Here is an 18,017-nt window from a genome sequence, read left to right as displayed (position 1 = left end):
GAGAGAAAGAAATATTTATGCACCACTTACTGCCTCCCAGGCATGTACCAACAGAGGAACACAGCAATGGAGAAGAAGCCACGGCCCCAGGAAGAATGCAGAAGATGAGAATTATACGTTATCTGGGACTGGGGAAGGACAGATTACACCTTTTCTATGTCATCTCATGACACGTCTGCACCCTTTTTTTAAAGCCATAATTTTGTGGCCGTAAGTACCTATCAGATATTTTTCCTCTCCCTCACTGTCCATAAAGACAAAGCATGTGGTGCTCTAAGAGCAGGCCACATCCCAGAAAGTTGCCTGTTGAGATCTTTCCCTTCTTCACTATTACTTCATAGCACTGTCATAATCTAAATGATCTCATTTATATTGTCTTTCTCTTGCAAAAGAAAGTAAGCTTCACGCAGGGCCCTCTTTTTCCCCTGTGCTCCCAACACCTAGATCAGTCACCGACCCCTAATCAATTATGTGCTTGATCAATTCATATCTGTTGACTGAATAAATTCCAGCCTTCCTTCTCATGAAGATTCCCATCCTCTCTAAGTTAACGAGCAAGTCCCTCTAACATCAGAGGGAAACCTCACCAGGACTGGCATTTCTAAGAGGACCTACGTTCCTTTAACTTCTAGTTGGCAGAATTTCAGGTATGGGAATAAAGTGAAGTGAGAACTTTTTGGCAGTGTAACAGGAGGTATTTTGAGATCAGGGAGGAAGTGGCATTCCAAAGGTGGTCACCCTTGGATTTGCTGGGAAGTCCACTTTGAGGGGGGGAAAAAAAAAACCACCTCTGTTCTTTTCACAGCTTCTTCCCTTCCTCTGTGGCTGAATCCATAAGTCCTTTAAAAGTCCTGGTTGCAAGCTGGCACATCAGGGGTCCACGAAGGACAGAAGGATAAGGTTAAGATAGAAGGCATACAAAATGTAGATACTTTGTTTCTGTCTCTGAGATCATGAATCATGATGTCCTGTGCCTTGGTTGTTGTTATAAGTTTCCCATTTCTATATTTTGAGGGCTATTATTTAAATTCAATGAATTGCTCAACATCTGAAAATTGTCCATTGGCTCAAATATGAAGCATCTATTGTGTTTCTGATTTTATTTTGCAACCCAACAAAAAAAGATAAAAGTACAGATTTCTTGGGATTTTAAAAATTAATCTCTGGAAAATACTGACAAAAGTAATGTTTTCTTAAATAGAGGTATCTCTGAACTTTTCAGAATCTTGGGCTCCAGGAATTTTTCAAATAATAAATATTAGACCTAAAAGGATCAAAACCTTAATGTGAACCTTATTAGTGATTCGCAGATGTGACAACTCACTGACTAAAAAGCAAATTACGCAGTCACATCAGGCATATGCTAGAAACGATTTAAGTGTATCTCACAGTATAACAATACATCATTCTTCCAATTTCCAGAATGATCCCATAAGACTGAAGTTCAGACTTCAAAGTGATTACCAAGGAATGTTAATATGGCTGCATTTCTCACTCACTTCTAATTAAACAAACATTCTTCTCACAGCTCTTTCCAAGTTCTAGCTATTTGTAGACATGTACATGTGAGTGTCCACATATGATAGAATTTGCCATTTTTAAATGTGCCCCCAAAGTAATTGAGATATAAAGAGAAGAGGAACTCTCAAAACTCACTTCTCAGAATTAACACTGATGTCAGGTAGCATTTTTAAAAAAATGAGTCAGTAGCTAGAGTATATTGCCAAACTCAGGTTTAGCCAAGTAGAATAAGAACAGAGACCATAGCATCAAGCTGCCTGTGATGGCATTCTAGCTCCGCCACTTAGGAGTTCTGTGACCTTGAACCAGCTATTTTACCCATGACCTCATCTGTAAAATGAGGACAATGAGAGGACCTACCCCAAGCGAGCTAATGGATATAAGTTCAGCTGAGCAGTATCTGGTATACGGAAAAACATTTCCACACGATGATTACTTCCTTTATATTTGTTCAGTCGGAAGAAGACTATGGGTTCTTTCAAGGTAAGTCTCCCTTGGTCGGGCTTAGGGGTCACCTCAGTCAACACCAGTCACATCAGTCACACCAGGTCCTCTTTGCCAAAGCCAAGCACATCACCGTCTGTGTCATGTTCATGGGATGCAGTCAACTGAGCTCACGGATGAAGGCATTCCCCCAAGGGACGGTCCCACACACTTTCCTAGATGCAAGCTCTTCCCTTCTCTCTACTCAGCATCTCCTCTGCCCTCTTGGGATGGTTGGTCACTTCCTGAGAGCCACACATTGTTTGGATCGGGGTGTCCCGTTTTCAGGTCCAGGGCACCCTCGAGGGGCACTCCTTGCACATCCCTGCAGAGGCCACAGGGCGGTCTGACGGAAGGCCCTCTGTTCACTGCTTTGTGCTTAACCACGACACGTCTGGATCTTCCCCACATCCAGTGGAATTTTCTCGTTCACTGACTGTGCTTGTATCTCATCTAGCGCATTCTCTGTCTGCACTTTGGTGGCACTGGACCCGCCACTCAGGCTCTATCACACGGCTCACCTTCCTCATCACACCCACCTTCCTCCTGTTTGGGGTTCTCTGGGCTCTCCAGAAGGCACTCTGCAGCTCTGCCATTGCACTGGGATGGTGACATCAGTAAATGGTACCAAGCGCTCATGGAGGGGCCTATTCGCAAGGGGAAGGGCTGGATGGTGGAATGAGAGACAGACGCCTGTGGGGCTGGGGTTGGGGAGGGGGGTGGGGTGGGGGCAGTGCTATCACTGCAGGACCCCAGGCACATGGGGGATGTGTGAGTGTTGGGGGACGGGACTCTGGTGGGAAGCAGGGCATGGCAGCACATGGTCCCACGTGGAGCACTGCTACCCCAGAGACAGCTGAAGAACAGGGCGTGTAAGCCTTCGAGTGGGGAGGTCACAGAAGCACGTGAGGGACAGGGTAGAAAGGGCCTGGCAAGCCATGCCAAGGGTCTGAATTGCATTCTAAGGGTGGTGTGGAGTAACCATGACTTGTCAAGTGGTAGTCTGCCTCAGATGGTGGGTTTGTCAGCTTCTCCATCAGCACAGTGTGGTGTGCGTGGGAAGAGCCACATGGAGGCTACAACTTGGAAGACCAACACGAGGTCACCCTCATGAAATGGTTTCCCTGACAGCCTAATGTCTTGGGCTAGACCGCGTCTCCCAAGACGGCTATGACCATAATGCCCCCTCCACAGCTCTTCTGCAATGCTGCTTGGCCTCACCCCAGAGGGGTGCAGCCTACTGCCCCTGCTCATGACCTTGGCTGGCCTTGACTTCCTGACCAGGCGAATGGGTCAGGAGTGATGCTCTGTGAATTCTCAGTTTGGCCCCTAAGACATCTCAGCTTTGGCCTTTGTGCACTCAGAACACTCACTCTTAGGCTCTAATCACCACGAAAAAGAAGCTCAAAGTAGCTACACAGAGCAAGGGAGGGAGTGGGTGGTCCCTGTCTTCTAGCCATACCTGCTAGGAGCCAAACATGAGTGAGCACATTTCCTGTCTGTCCACAATCTCGTGAGAGACCCCAGGTAATGCCCCGAGGAACAGAGGCAGCCCACATTCCTGATCCACACCATCATGAACAAATGAAATGATATTAAGTTACTAAGTTTTGGGGTAAATTCATCCTACAGGGATTGATATCCAAAGCAACCTTCTGAGCCAAATAAATACATGTCAGATAAATAAAAAACTGCAACTCTGACAACTTCAGGGCAACAGCCCTGGTCCACTATCAACATGTGTCAACTTGTCCTTCACTATTGATGACTTATTACCAAATCTCATTTCAAGCCTATGTCACACTTAACTGATGAGTGCTCAAGCTTTTTAAAAGGAGGGTCTTAGGAAATGTAGTCCTCTGAGTCTACCTTGCAAAAAGCTAAGAAAATGTGGTGTGTGGATTACAATTCCCTGGAGTGCCATCTAAATTTTCCTGGTGGTAGTTTTCAGACAGATATCCAAACACACACATGTTTCACTCACTGAACCTGCAGGATGTTTGATGATTCTTCATAATTTGCTTTCAGAGCTGTATGGTGAAGTGTCTTGAGATAGTCCAGTACTTGAATAAATACTGTGATCTCTCTCTAGGTCTAGATATTTAGACCTAAAGGACTAGATTATCTCTCCAAAAGAAAATATCGACGGTATATTTCCAGGAGAAAATTGATTTTATATATTTAAATAAACATATATCCTCTCTGTGCTGAATACTTGTAGTCTGTTCTCTGAAGAGAAGGGGCTTCCCTTCTTCCCCTCCTTTCTATTGAAATAATAAAATTCAAATATGATGTCATGCGTAGACATGTCTCATTGCCAGCTCTGCCCATGAGAAACTGTTAACGGATGCCTTTTAGTTCATTAATTTCTAAAATTATACACTAATTTATACTTAGCAATATAGGAATTTTTTGTGTGCCATATACATCGCATTTATTTTAACAGGAGACAAAAAACCTTTTCCTACTGCTCATGTGGCTTACTCTTCTAAAGCACGTTTGCTCCGATCTCAAGTGTACTATAAACATTAACAAATCTCAGTGCTTAGGAACTAGGAAAGATCTCAGTAGTAACATCCTTCTCTTTATTGGAACAGAGGAAGGAAGGTTCAAGAATCTTGGGCTATGCCTTTAGCAAACACTTATGCTGCCTCTGCTTCAGAATTTGGGATTATGCAAGTTCTTTCTCACTGAATTATTTCATCAACATTAAAAGGATTTTTACAAAAATCTAGGATTGGCTCAGTTATATGTAAGGGGTAGAGTGATTCACGCTCCTTTTTTTTTTTTTTTTTTTTAAGATTTATTTGACACAGAGAGCAAGCTCGAGAGAAGCAACAGAGGGAACACAGAAGGAAAGGGAGTTAGCAAGACTGCCCACTGAGCACGGAGCCCAATACAGGGCTCGATCCTGGGACCTGGAATCTTGACCTGAGCTGAAGGCAGATGCTTAACTGACTGAGCCACCCAGGTGCCCCTCAAGTTCCTCTTATGAAAAAACTCATTTATGTTTACTATGCATATCATCCCTTCTAAATAGCCTTAATGTGTATAAAAAATCCGTGTCGGGGTGCCTGGGTGGCTCAGTGGGTTAAGCCTCTGCCTTTGGCTCAGGTCATGATCTCAGGGTCCTGGGATCGAGCCCCGACTCAGGCTCTCTGCTCAGCAGGGAGCCTGCTTCCCCCTCTGTCTCTGCTGGCCTCTCTGCCTACTTGTGACCTCTCTCTCTCTCTCTGTCAAATAAACAAATAAAAATCTTAAAAAAGAAATCTGTGTCGATTTATTCTTGTTTTTGAATGACTAACGCAGAACAAATTTTTAAAAATTCCCATTCTTAGTGGTTAGAAGATTCTGTCTGGCTGCTATTATTCCTCATTGTTTTATCTTCCAGAAACAAAATCCGCTGAGGAAGTCAGGTTGTTCCTTTTGGAGAACCAGGACTTCAAGGAAACTCGGCTGTTCGGCATTTGAGAAAATTTGGCATGTTAATCTTCGCTAAGACCGAAGGAAAGATGTTTTCTTGTTACAAAGTCAGAACAGTCGCTGGACGGCTTTGGAGCTCAGGGGACTCACCCTAGTCAGGTGACTAAGGTTCCACTGGGTGACGGGTTACACATGCCTCTCTTGGTGACATTCGCTCACCACATAGCCTAGTCACCAAGGCTTACAAACGGGCTCGCCGGGGCCTGGCAACCTTGACACTTACCCAATACTGTACCCCCCCCAGGTGCCCGGTGATATCTGATTGGAATATGCGGATATCAAAGGAACCCAGGAAACCAAAAATATTACAAATATTAGGATCTACAAAATATTAGGATCAGGAGGAATCCGAGAGACATCCTAGAGACCCATCAATCACTTCGTGTATCTTTTGATCCATACCGCAAAACTGGATTGAGAACTCTGTTTTCACAGCCGTGTCTCTGATCTTCCTCTCTGCCTTCCCAGTCGGATGGCCGAGAAAGACTGGTGGGTCTCTGGAAAAGCAGGACAAGGGCAGGGGGCAAAGGGCGATGCCACGAGACCCAACAGCTCCTCTCCAGTCTCTTCCACTGACGGGGAGGCTCTGATTCAGATTCTTAATACCCTGTGCGCTGACTACCATATGTCCCCATTTAGCAAGGAACCTGGGGAATGATGAGCAGAGAAGGCACCAGAGAACTAGTGAGGGGAGGGAGGCAGCCGCAGATGCCCAAGTAGGGACTTGTGGCTACCAGAAGTCGGCACAGCAAATCGCCACAATGTACTTAGCTCCGTGAACCACTTTTCGGTGAGGTCCCTACACCTCACCTTGCAAATATGGACAAAAACGGCGGAGGTCAGGGCCCTGAGAAATGGGATCTTGATAGAATGCTTCACGCTGACAGCTGGAGGTAAATAAAATCCATTCCCTGCCTCAGCTCCGGATGCAGCCCGAGCTCTGCGCTCTGAGCTCTGAGCTAAAGAAAGCGAAATGGAAGGCCTGCCACGTGCCCTTAGGTGGGCTGACTCAGGAGATAATAACGGAATTAAAATATCATTACTGATCTCTGGTTGTGAGCTGGATGGAAACTGCAAGTCCTCGGAGACGCAAGAAAGTACAAGAGAGAGGGTCAACGCGTTGCACGCTACACCGCAAAGGCGTAACACAAAAAGACACTTTTCGTAGTTGCCCAAAGAGACTACGAGTGCGGAGAGTTCTTCACGAGCAGAAGAAAGAATACGCTTAGAGTTTGGGGGGCTACCTTATTCTCTTATTTCCCAAGGGAAGCAGGATACTTTGGATGGTGAAGCCATTATGGGGCCGGAACGCAGAGAAGTCTAAGTCTTACACAGTGAGTCGCGTCGTCTCCCTTAGTCCACAGGCAAAGGTGAGCTAACTCTTTGGTCTCCCTTAGTTGACTTTATGCCAGTCCTCCTTCCACAGGAGGGAAATGTCACAATGGAACTCACAGTAGTTTCCCCGAAACACAATGCCATTCATGTAACAAAGCGTCCTTTGAAATCTGCCTCCGAAATCCCACAGAGGTTACACGGGCTTTTTTTGTTATAAGCCAGAGTCCTAAACTCCAGTTTGAACATTGTTTTAGCTTTGGCTTACTTATTGGTAGGAACCTCTGCATGTGCCCATTAAGTTTTATTAGTGTTGAGATTCATTTTTTATCTTCTTTGGAAAGATTATGGTATTTTTTCCCTTGGTTCCAATATTTTTTGGTTATCCTGCCAGTAAATGAGTCCCCCTAAATAACTTATTTTTTTTTCTAAGATTTTATTTCTTTATTTGATGGAGAGAGAGAGAGTGAGAGAGAGGGAGAAGGAGGCCTCCTGCCGAGCACGGAGCCCGATGTGGGGCTTGATCCCAGGACCCCGGGATCATGACCTGAGCCGAAGGCAGCTGCTTAATGACTGAGCCACCCAGGCGCCCCTATTCCGTATTTTTAAAACATTTTTCTTTAACTGCTTTCAATGATTTTATCTTTGGCACTTTATCATCCGAATTCTTGGATTTAAGCTTTTACTTTTTACCTTTCTTGCTATTACCTGCTTTAATGAATTTTTAAGATAATTGTGATTTTTTTCTGAAGATTTCTTAAAATCTTTTATTGTCTCATTAAAAATGTTTTACCTTTTTTATCCTTTAATATTTTCCTTTTATTAAAATAACTTTTGGGTTATCGGTATATCTACGTTTAATGTTTACCTATTGCCTCATCCTTTTGCTTGTAGGATATTTCAGAATATTTTAATATTGCCTTTTATTTCCTGATCATTCTTGACTTAGTCTTTTTTTCTTTTTTATTGTTGCCATGATAGTGGTCATTAAAGTGAGAAACTGGAGAGAGACTGATGGAGGGAGACTGATGGAGGGAGAAAAAAAAATCACACCGTAAGGAGGGAAGATGGGAGTTTTTTATCTTGCAGCAAATTGTCTTTTAGCATCTTTGAATGTTCCCATCACCTCCAAGTCTTACTTTCTAGAATTTATCCAGACAAATCCATAGACCCACAGGACTGGCCAAGATGATAATGATGCTCTTGCGCACATATTAAAACTCTCTAGATTAGGATTCCTTTCTCTTATCACTTAGCATGTAGTCTCTTAGACATGACAGGTTCTAAAATTTATGGCTCATTTATCCCACAAATATTTATTAAGCACTGATTATACACCAGATGCTAGGGATTCAACAGAGAATAAGTGGAAATGTGGCATTTGCCCTCATCAAGCTTGTAGTCTGTTCAGGAAATCTAAAAATAAACAAACAATGGCAATACTGTGTAAGTGCTGTGGTCACGAACACTTGTTATTTGCTTACTAAGTGCCACACATGGTGCTAAGTACTTTATAGGAATGATCTCATATGTCTTTTAAGAACATGTGGAAGGAAACAAAACCCAAATTTACAGGATGAAGAGAAGCATTCTAAGGGGAAGGTGTCTAAGACAGGGGCTGAAGATGTACAGGAATTTGCCAAAGGAAGGGGGGCGTTAGAGGTTGAGCAAAAAGTTCATGAGGCAATGACCATGTATGGGACCCCTAAGGAACACAAAGAGGCTTGGACTTGGAAGAATGTGATGAGTGTGCTGCTTGAGAGGACAGGGGAGTGTAGATCGACTAGAACCCTCCAGTTCGTGTTACAAAGCCTGGGTTTCCTTCCAAGTATATTGGGCAGCCACTGGAGTTTAAAGCCAGGAGTGACATGCTCAGATCTGGGTCCTAGAAGGGTTCTTCCAGCTGCAACAGGGAGAACCTCTCTATAGGAACAGAGGCCACGTAGAAAGTTCCAGAAGTGACACACAGAAGAGAAATGGTGTTGGTCTGTAAACAGCCTGGAGAAAGAGAGGTGGGAAAGGGTGGATGGAATAAAGAGATTCAGGGGGTGGAACTGATAGAATGTGATTTTGGGTGAGCTATGGAGGTGAGGAGTCAAGTAAAAACATCCAGATTTCTGCTTGTGTGAGAAGAGGTGATGCCAATGCCAGGTACAGAAAAGAGTGGGAGGGAGATATTTGCAGCAAGAGAAAGGGGAAGGTGATGTGTTCCATTTGGGGCATTCGGTATTGAATGTGTACATCAACTAGTGGCAGAAGAAGATCAGCAGAACTTTGGATAGGTAACTTTGGGTAGTGGTCAGCGAGGAGATGGTGCCTGAGATGAGTGAGAGATGCGGTTGCCATGGGGAGAGAGAATTGAGGCTCACCAGCCTTCCGGGAACAGAACGGAGAGGAGATTTCAAAGAAGGGAAGAAGGAAGAACAACGAGAAAGGGGATGGAAGGGAAACGTTGCTTCAAGAATGCAGGAGAGTTCAGTGCATGGTCTGTTGCAGAGAAGTCAAGGGAGGAAGAGACTTCAGCAAGGGTGAGCACTGGGAGTGTGAGCCACAGTTTCCTAAGAGTTAGGAGAGGCAAAGCCAGATGCCTGAGGCCAGGACATGTGCAGTGAGGAAAACAGAGTAGCAGGCAGACAGGACAATTTAAGGAGTTTGGTTGTGAGGAGGAAAGAGAGAAGAAAGTACCTAGAGGAAGGACAGTCTTTTCCTTCAAAGAAGAAAGGGGTTTAAGCACGTTTGATGCAATGAGAATGGAGCCAGTGATGAGGGAGGGAAGGAAAACACAGATGAGAGAGGAGAGTCAGGAGAATGAGATGCCCAAGAATGAGGAAGGAATGGATCCCAGAGCACCAGTGGAGGAGGAACATTAGCCAGGAGGTGATTTTTTTTTTTTTTTTCACTGTGAAAAGGAGAGGAGGACGGGAGGGGAGACCCAGATGAAGTTAGATTGCAGCCTTGGGATCACAAAGGCGGGCTGATCTCATCAGGAAAACTTCCATTTTTCTCAGCAAAGCAGGAAGCAAGGCAAGGGGCTGAGAGTAAGGGGATGGGGTATCAGAGGATGGTCAAAAGGGCTGTAGAAAGCAAGCAGAGTTGACCGGGGAAAGCCCGAGAGCCTGGCTGAAGGTGGAAATCATGGAATTAGAGCATCATGAATTTGCATAGTTGCACAATTTTGTCCATTAAAACTCATCAATCTCTGTATACACACTGGAGAAAGTAGACAGTTGGATTCAGTCATAGCCTCAGGGGTCCTAGCTTCAGAAAGGAAAGCACACTATCTCACATGGCACCGCTCATGCTCGTCTTCTTCCAGCTCTGGGGAAAAACTTTGGAGGGGGGCGGGGGGAAGGAGTAGCTGTTTTCACTTTTGTCAACTTCAGGTTGAATGATCCTTGGTCCGTATAATCAACACTATTTTTTCCTGACCGATCTAGTCCTTGAAGAAGCTGATGGGATATAGCTCAAAGTTTACATTCTTCCTAACGACGTGGAATATGGTTACAACACCTGCCCCAAGAAAGTACCTCCCACAAACAGCCAACGACGAACAAACTTGGAGAATACAACCCACATATGCCGCAGAGGCATAAAAAGAATATTAAATTAGGAGCCAAAAGATCAGGGCTCGCTGCTAGTGATTTGTTGTGTGACCCCTGATCGAGTTTCTTAACCTCTACAAGATTCATGTTCCCTCTGTAAATCGCCAATGACCCGCCTGATGCACAGGCTTCGGGAGTAAAGGATCCCCTGTATCCAGGCACTTGCCACAGTTCACGCTCAACACATGTCACTTTCTTTTCTATTTTTCCTTCTTCCCTCCTGCCCAGAGTTTATGGGATTCTATGACTTAACAGGAATGGTCTAGAAAACTAAATGCCATAAGTCTGTAATTTTCAAATGTTTAGGTAAGAAACAGATTGAATATGCCCGAAATTCCATGACATAAAACTTCATGAAATAATTACTCTCGCTACACAAAGTGGGGTCTAGTGTTTTCTGTTCCATTCTATTTCATTTTTAAAGATATGTTCATCATAAGTCAATAAATTAATTTCATAATCCAATAATGGATCATGTCTTGCAGTTTAAAAAACATGGCAGAAGAGCGCTGCTTTGCTATCACTGAAATCAGTCCATACATGGACCACGGAATGGAAAAGGTTGAAGACTACTGTTCCAAAATTGGAAAACACATGACTAAATGAACTTCTCCCAAAACTGCAAGAAGACATTTCTTGGCTTCTTGATCACCTGTCCTGTGAAGAGTCATCTTATCTGACCATAAATTCATAGCACTTGGTTTGCTCAGGAATCACCAGTGCCCTGAGAGCTTCTACTGACTAGGCACTTCTTTTAGTCCTCACTCAGGGTGAACGGCTCAGAGGGCTGGAGATGAGCAAAGGATAAGAGAGCCAGGGACAGTTAAGGGTCTGCTCTTTATCCTTTTAACTAAAGAGTGTAGTGGGTGCTGCAAACACATTTTGAGGGGAGTCCCTAGGCTTTCCCTGCTCTCTTGCTCTCACCTGCTGTGCTCAGACCAGACTATATTCCTTTCCTTTGCTAAGATGTCATGCTCACACGCTGTCAGGCCATTCTCTACAAATACCTTTCCCAGCTTCTGGAACACCCTCACCTGGCTTAGGGCCGTCTACCTGAGCCATCACTTCTCCTGAGGTATCTTCTCAGCTACCCCAAATCGAGGTTCTCCCAAGTACACCCACAGGGTAGCAAGTCCACACTCACTCTGCACTGAGGGCCTACTATGTGCCAGGCCCTGCTACAGCACCTAGAGATACAGCAATGGATGAAACACTAGCCCCGTTCTAGAGAAGGAAACAGACAAGAAATAAACAGATACATCATACAGTTACACGCCGTAATATTATAAACTGACATATAGCAATATAGATACATGATGAAATTATCACACTTCCTTATAATTTCCTCTTGACTTGTACGCATTTCCCCTACGGATTATACAGGACAGTGTGTGGTTCTGAGGCTCATAACAAAAGCCTGATGAATTAAAGCACAGCCCTCAGCCTTTTGGCTCTCTCCATTGTCCTGAGAATTTGTCTGCTTTTGCTTGCATGCAGGAGATAATTTTAACTTTTAATCTGCAAAGGGTCTGTTCTACATATTTAGAGTTACTAGCACGAATGCCATGCTTACTTTATTCTTGACAACAATTTATTTCTAAATCATGAGCTCCTTCATGGAAGTAGGGGCAACCTTACTTGGAGGGACCTTTTATCTTTCAGGAGCCCTCCTGCCTACGGGTTCCCTATTCCTTCAGGGGATGCGTGAATAGTAGTTCTTCCAATGATTCTGACTAGAGAAAAGTATACAAGCACAGGAGAGGAAGGAAAAACCAATAAATTGAGGAGTAGCATCAGTCCATAGACCCCTCAAGCAATTCTGTAAAAAAGTTCATTGGTTACCACCTCACAACACATTAGGGTGACCACCATCCAAACAAACAAAAATCAGAAAATATCAAGTGTTGGTGAAGATGGGGAGAACCCAAAATCTTTATGCACAGCGAGGATATGAAATGGTGCCACCACTGTGGAAAACAGTACGATGTTTCCTCAGAAAATTAAACATAGAATTACCATTTAATCCAGTCAAAACAATTTAAAGCAGAGACTCAAAGAGATATGATACACCCACGTTCAAAGCATTTTTATATGTAAACCAAAATGTGGAAGCAACCCGAGTGTCCCTGAACAGATGAATGGATAAACAAAACAGGATATATACACACAGTGGAATATTACTCAGCCCTTAAAAAGGAAGGAACTTCTGACATATGCTACAACAACGATGAATCTGAAGGACAAGATGGCCAGTGAAATAAGCAAGATATGACTCATTTCTATGAGGGGCCTAGAGTAGTCAAATTCACAGAGACAGAAAAGAGGAGGAAGGTTGCCAGGGGCTAGAAGGAGGGGAACAGGGAATGTTAATGGAGACAGAGTTTCAGTTTTGCAGGATGAAAGAGTTCTGTGGACAGACGGTGGTGATGCTTGCCCAACAGTATGAATGCAATTAATGCCAATGAACTGTACATTCCAAAATGATTAAGATGGTGAATTTTACGTTATGTGTACAATTCTACTGCAATTAAAAAAACAAAAAACAAACACTTGAACTGGTAGGTTGTTCCGCTCAGTATCAGAATCAGACAAACCCGACTCCAGCACATGCCAGCTGTGAGAGCCAGGCAAGTGACATGACTTCCTTGAGTCTCCGTTTCTTCACCCATAAAATGAAATGATGACAACATCTAATTTATAAAAGCTCTGCCAAGATTAAATGAGATAGTAATGTTTGTCAAATACAAAATTCTGAGTTTCATAACTGGCATAAAAATATAAGGACTAATGCATCAAAAAGCTGGACTTTTTTGTTTTTGTTGGCTTTATTATCATTAATCACCAATATGACTAGCTTAACTCAAAAATTAACATCAACCTGTAGAAATATGTCCCACCAAAGGGAGTACATTACAAATCTGCTAATTTAATCCCAGAACAGAGATCTATGATTCTAGGCTGGGGTAAATTAGTCCTAATTTCTGAAGTCTCTGATTCTCATTTTGTCCTAAGGATATTTTTAGATGACACAGCAATGTAAATTTGTATATTAATGCTTGATGTGTTGAGACAATGAAGATGTTTCCTTTAGTGCAAGAAAACACCTTTTGATACAAAAGTTGGGTAATCACCCTTTCTGATGGAGGCATAATGTTTCATTGTATATATGGACCATATCTTCTTTGCCCATATTTCTGAACATAAGGAATAACATGGAGGACATTAGGAGAAGGAAAGGAAAAGTAAAGTGGAGGGAATCGGAAGGGGAGACGAACCACGAGAGACTGTGGACTCTGAGAAACAAACTGAAGGTTTTGGTGGGGAGGGGGATGGGGGGTTGGGTGAGCCTGGTGGTGGGTACTAAGGAGGGCACCGATTGCATGCAACACTGGGTGTGGTGCATAAACAATGAATCTTGGAACACTGAAAAAATTAAATTAAAAAAAAAAAAGAAAACACCTTTTTGGTTCACCTTTCTGCCTCAATGTTTTTCTCAGTTTCTCATGATTTCTTCCTTAACAAGCAGGATATGTATGAAAAGGCAAAATGAGATCCACTGCTACTTGAAAATGAAACATTTGAAATTTTAATATAATGAACAGAAACAGAAAGAAGTTAAATGCTATGTACGTCACCATAGACTACTTTCTTTACTTTCAGTTACAGATTTGATTTGGGGCAACAAAATTATATCAATATAGCATCACATGATACATCTGTGTTCTCTGGGATTTTTCATCATATAACAATTTCTTTGTTTTAAACGATTTAGGAAAAGTACTTCCAAAAAAGAAAAGGTTGAACCCTATACAAAGAAAATCAGCTGAGATGAAATATAACCTTATTAACAGTCACAGGCAATTACTTTATCAGCAATATTCTCAGGGGTAAACAACATAATCAGTAAGTCTAAAACATGAAATACATTAAAAACAGGAAGTACTAATTCTCCTTCCTATTTTAAGGAAGCCAAATGTCCTATCATTAAATCCTGCATTAGGAGGGGATTTGGGGATTTTACTCTTGGGTGCCAGTTACAGAGTTGCATTATAAGCCCACACTCTCAAAAAAATCCTGGACCCAGTCCACAGAGAATTTCAGATAAAACATCAAGTTCCTTATACAGAAGAATCATGTCTTTCCCATCTCTTCAGAGAATACATTACAACGGAAAGAGGGACCTTTATAAAAATGACAAAAGATGGGATGCCTGGGTGGCTCAGTGGGTTAAAACCTCTGCCTTCCGCTCAGGTCATGATCTCAGGGTCCTGGGATAGAGCATCGCATTGGGCTCTCTGCTCAGCAGGGAGCCTGCTTCCCACCCCACCCCCCACCTACTCGTGATCTCTGTCCATCAAATAAATAAATAAAATCTTAAAAAATAAAATAAAATAAAAATGACAAAAGACAAAAGCACTATGCAAGGGGACAAAGCAAAACGAAGCAAGGGGACTCAGCAAAACTGAGGATTGGTGTTGAAAGGAATCTTTGAGATGATAGGAAAGACCAAGGTGTAACTAATTGGACAATATCCCTGCATATTTGAAGGAGAAATGGCAGAAAGAAAAGAATTACAGTCCAATAACTGACCCACGTGCGTTCAAAGCCACTCGATCAGGGAGTTTCTGTCCGCCGAAGGTGGACCGGGTAGGAGATCCGACAAAGAAGCTTGCCCAAGCACTACTTGTCATTCTGAGCCACCATAGCACAAGAAGGTGGCGGAAGTGAACATGACAGAGTAGAGGGTGGTGACAAGAGTGTTCCCTGGAACTTTACATTTTAAAAGTTAACAAGAAAAATCGCAGGAGGTTGAGAACAAAGGCTGGTAATGCTGAACAGGTGACTCTTGAAATCAGAGATAACCATTTAAGAGACAGAAAAAACAACACCCCCAAACCAAACAAAACAATTTAGTCTTAATCGCTAACTGGGAGGAGTTTCACAGCTGAGGCTTTGAAGGTTTGAGAAGGTCGTCCCATGCCCAGGCTTTAAACACACATACACTCAATCAGCAGAAGAAAGGCACTAACGAGATCTATCTGCGGCAGACACCTGCCTCAGACAATGGCCCTGATCTCAGAGGGATTTCAAACAGCTGTGCATAAACTTCAAAAGTAATTTGCAACCAAATTCGTGAACGTCACCCTCTTTCCCACTAGACACAGCATTTTCTAAAGAGATTAAGCACCCACAGTAAGCCTTCCACTTTACCAGTTACCCCAGATGAGTTAGGAAACGAATGAAGATGGTGATTGGCACGGTTGGGGTGGGGCAGACCCAGGAGCGGAGGAGCAGGGCTGCGGTGCCCCAACGGCCCTGCCAGGCAAGGGGCGGCGGTGGTCACCGCTTGCACAGAGCACGGGGAGAAGTAGTGAAGCGGCGGCCAGACTCGTGCTGGGGCGCGCGCCCGGCGCTGGCAGGACCTTCGCCCTCCCGGGGGTGCAGCACCCTCGCTGGGGACGGCGGACGGAAGGAGGAGAGCAGTGAGTGCTCGGTTCTCCCTCCACATCACCACCCCGACCTCGGCAGCTTGTGCCGCGAGCGCAAAACGTTTCCTTAGCGCCACCTGGGGCGGGACAACCCCAAAGGTCAAGGCAGAAGGAATCCGTCTCCAGCGGGGCCAGCCTGGGGGCGTCTCTTCATTCATGGCTATAGGGAGTGCCCAAGCCTTTGGCGCGAACAGTCCCTTTCACACTGATAACTGGGGGGTCTTAAACATTAAATGAAATAAATATATTCACCTCTAGTTTCTTAACATGTGGCCCTGAACGCTGATACACGAACGGGTTCATCTGAGGTTACGGGGCTGAACGACACTTTTTTCCCCTCCCCTCTGTCTATCACGGAGCCGCCTCGCCCTCCTCCAGGCCCTCGAAAAGCAACTTGAGTTTGCTTAGAAGTGAGTCTTGGCAGCCTCGTCCGCGGCTCTCACAAACCCCGAGAAAACAAGTGAACCGTCCCCTGCGGACTGGTCACCAGCCGCATCACCCGCCTCTCCTCCAGATGTTTGCCAAGGACATAAAACTTCCCACTCTCTTCCCTCCCTCCTCCCACCCCAGTCAGTTCAGGTAAGGGGTGGGGGGTGCCGAGAAGGAAGAGAAGGCGCCCCCAGCCCCGGGGCGCCCACACGGCCGGGGGCCGCAGCACCTCGCGCCCCCCGCACGCAAGAAGCCCCAGGAAGCGAGTGGCCCCAAGTTCGCTGCGCTCCAGTCCCTCTGCGGCTCGGCAGTCAGCCCGCGCCCCGCGCCCCGGAACGTCTCAGAGCCGGTGCCGGACGGGCCTCCCCGCTCGCCGGGCCGCGCTCCCGGCCCGGCGCCGACGCCCCCCTGCCCTCCCGCGGCCGGCGACGCGGCGCCCAGACACCTACCTGCAGGCGGGCCGGCCGGGGTCCCTGCGCGCTGCTGCTCGGCGGCCGCGCGGGCTCTGGCGGGGCTCCGCGCCGGCCAGGGGGCGCTCGTCACCCCGCCGCCCGAGCGCCCGAGCGGGCTCCGCGGACGCCCGCCCCGGAGCCCGCGCCCCGCGCCGCGTCCCCTCCCACCGCGGCCGCGCTCCGCCCCCGCGCCGCCCGCGCGGCTGCCGCTCGGCCCGGGGACGACCCTCCGCGCGCCCCCGCCCCGGGGAGGCGGAAGGTCGCCGGAAGGGGCGCCGCGCACCCGCCGCGGGCCGGGCGCGCGGGGGTTCTGCGCCTCCCCGAACTGAAAATCGAAAACGATCCTTCCGAAGGGGAAGGTTCAGGGTCGTTCGGTAAAAAGAACTTCGTCGCTTTTGTCTGTTTTTACTCTAGAAAGGGCTCAACGTTGTTCTGAAGTTTTCTTCTCAAGTGACCTACGCGAGGAGGTTTGGGTGGATCGTCTTTTCTAGGTTGTGCCCTACCTACGATTTTATTTTTTTCCGATTTTGCACACTGGGTCTTACGTATAATTTCCAAAGTTGCTTTAAATCTGACAGCCCTTGAGACTGCAGCGCAACGTCCTCACAGCGCACTTGTCATTTGAAGACTTGTGCACCTGGCTGGGGAGACTACTGGTAATCATGATAAGGATAATCGGGGTGGTTTTTCCTATACTCCGTAGCGGTAGTTTTTCATTCAGAAACTTCACGTCTGGTTACCAATATTATTACAGAGCTATTCTCTTTCCATTAGGATACTACGTGATTAAAATGTGCTGGGTTCAGGCATTTGCTGCTATCATGTGCTAAGACCAGATGAGTCTGCGAAATGATTTCTTTTTTGAAAGCGAAAGATTTAAAAGGTTTAAAAGAGCAAAACCTTGGCTTAGCAGGCTTCTGATCTTGGATGTATAGAGTGTCCGCTGAAAAGGTCCTCTGACTACAGCTAGTTCCAGACTTTTAATCTACAGATGAAAAAATGCAGACCCAGAAGGTTTGGGTGACTTGAGCAATTCACACTGCTGCTTTGCAGCAGGCCTCTGTTGGGAAGCCACGTATGGTCTCTTACCCCTCATCGATATGAACTCAGCAAGACAAACACACACCTTTTAAGGATAAAACTATAATCCCTGAAAACTAGGCCCTCTCCTACACTTGTTAACATCTAACAGCATTGAACTGGCCCTCGGGCAGAATCACCCAGCA

General features: G+C 45.4%; 1 protein-coding gene across 1 annotated transcript in view; it reads right to left on the bottom strand.

Moving 5' to 3' along the window:
• The window catches only part of PRKCQ (protein kinase C theta), a 177,252-nt gene extending 160,319 nt beyond the window's left edge, over positions 1–16,933 (bottom strand). The window contains exon 1 of the mRNA XM_080812404.1: positions 16,789–16,933. The gene's annotated coding sequence lies outside the window, so the exon portion shown is untranslated. The remainder of the gene's footprint in view (positions 1–16,788) is intronic.
• Positions 16,934–18,017: the final 1,084 nt, after the last annotated feature.

The sequence above is a fragment of the Martes martes genome (genome assembly GCF_963455335.1).
Source record: "Martes martes genome assembly, chromosome: 8".
Classification (NCBI taxonomy): Eukaryota; Metazoa; Chordata; class Mammalia; order Carnivora; family Mustelidae; genus Martes; species Martes martes.
This window is presented reverse-complemented; position numbering and strand designations above follow the sequence as displayed.